Source organism: Seriola aureovittata, chromosome 11 (genome assembly GCF_021018895.1).
Source record: "Seriola aureovittata isolate HTS-2021-v1 ecotype China chromosome 11, ASM2101889v1, whole genome shotgun sequence".
Lineage (NCBI taxonomy): Eukaryota > Metazoa > Chordata > Actinopteri > Carangiformes > Carangidae > Seriola > Seriola aureovittata.
Genome location: NC_079374.1, coordinates 12,778,159 through 12,780,211, shown reverse-complemented (window position 1 = coordinate 12,780,211; position 2,053 = coordinate 12,778,159).

The following is a 2,053-nucleotide window of genomic DNA, read 5'->3' as shown; positions in this document are numbered from 1 at the left end:
AACCATGAATGTTTTAAGAATATTGTAGATAAAGAATGAATAAAAACATAGGAATTTAGTTGATATTATAATAAGAAATTTAATTCATAATAATACTTGCTTTGCTGTTGTGCTGTAACTATATTGACAGTTGATACAAAGGTGTCTGCACAAGATTTAAAGCCTCATGTTTTCATAAGCCCCCCCCTCCCCCTCCGTCTGATGCCCTGATATCATTATGTCTTAGTGTTAAACCCTTTATGTGCCTGTAAGACATTTGTAGAAGTGAGATTAGGCAAATTAACATACATATGTATCACCGGTTCAACCATGTTGACCTTAGAGGGATGTACAATGGCTTCCTCATCCCTAATTCGCCCTGGGCTGCCCCACAAGCATGTGGATTATCACCTGGCTTCAATGGCTTGAGATGGATCATTTTAGTATTTTTTCTGACATGAATTATACATCAATATCATCTCTTTGAGGATATTTTCCTCTTATTTGTTTGCAGGAGTCTGCCTCCTGCTCACCTGGTTGTCATAGCATGCGTGTGCTGTGTCCAACGCTGGGAGATATACAGCCTGTGCTGGCTTCTCTGTGAGGAACCTCAAAGAGTCTGATCACTGACTTCTCCATCTCATTTTAGGCAAATCAAAGTGTGAAAAGTCTCTCCTGAAGCAATATCTGTATGATCAGGTTGGGTCAAGAATGTTTATGAAGGCTGTGTGCCATATTACCTGTAATCTCCAGAGTATGAAGTGCTGTATTTCTTACTTCTCTATGCTCCCAGGAGGGAAAAAATGCCAAAATTATCTTGCATTGCACCTTTTCCGCAACACCTCAACGTGGCAAATCAAAGCCTCAAAACCATACATGTCACTGTGCCCAAGGTCACCAAGAGAAATGAGAAATCTCTGTGTACTGTACAGTCCATCCCTATAAACATGCCACACAGCCTCTGAAGTCTGACTCTGCTTTTAAGAAGTCCAAGTTTGTTTAATAGTACATAATGCAATAAGTGGATGGACCCCTGCTGGAGTTCAGAGAGGGAACGCTTGAATTAGGTTGGGGGCAGGTGGGTGGAGGTGATGGGTTGGGGGGGGTGTGGGGGGGCTCGGGGTGGTGGGGGGTAGTTGAAGTAATGATGAGTTTTGCAGGTGAGACGAGTGCACTGCACTCACAGTGTCTGGCAGATCATCTGACATTAACACATCCATTATTATAGCAACAATATCGCAGCCCTAATATTATTTAATTATTTATCACAGCACGTTAACATACATGATAGACCATTTTATATCAAAAGAAAAAGATGTCTTTAATTTTTACGCCCTGACTGAAGCTGATGAAATCCTACTTTGATAAACCCCTGTGTGGAAACATAGTGGCCTCGTTGCTGATATGAGAATACATCATTTTACATGTAAGGCAGATTAATTAACCCTATTGTTCTGTTTGGGCTCTCAGAGACCCCTGGGCCTTTTTTAGCGGCTCAAAGAACATACACTACACTTGTTTAATACTTCACGAATTTTCCTAACTTTAGAGAATTGCTTTTTGACATAACTTGTTACAAAAGTCCAGAAAATAACATGTTAGTTTTATTTAGGGTCTCAGAGACGTGGAGTCTGGGTTCTTCATTCACCTGTCTGTTAATGAATTTTGGCGAACAAATCAAATCTATATTTCTTCATAGCATATAAAACATATAAAACATTTCCTTTTTCTAGTTTTGTTATGTTTTATGGTCATTCCTATGTTTGGGCCGTAAATGTGGAAGCCCAGTTAAAAGGGAAGGGTTACTACGTCAATACTCTTCTACACGCACAAGGTCAGAAGAAAAGGAATGAAAATAGTTGAAGCAAAAAACTGCAAAAAATTATCGATTTCTTTGCAGTTTTCAATATCATTTTTTACTCATAGAGTATTGGGATTTATGGGACTGCAAACAATGAGGAAGTAAAGCCAATGTCAACAGAACACAAGAGAATCGTTTTCTCATCATACCACTGAAGTGAAATAACTGGAAGGAAAAAAAAAAAAACATAATCCACAACTTCCTAAATTTAAA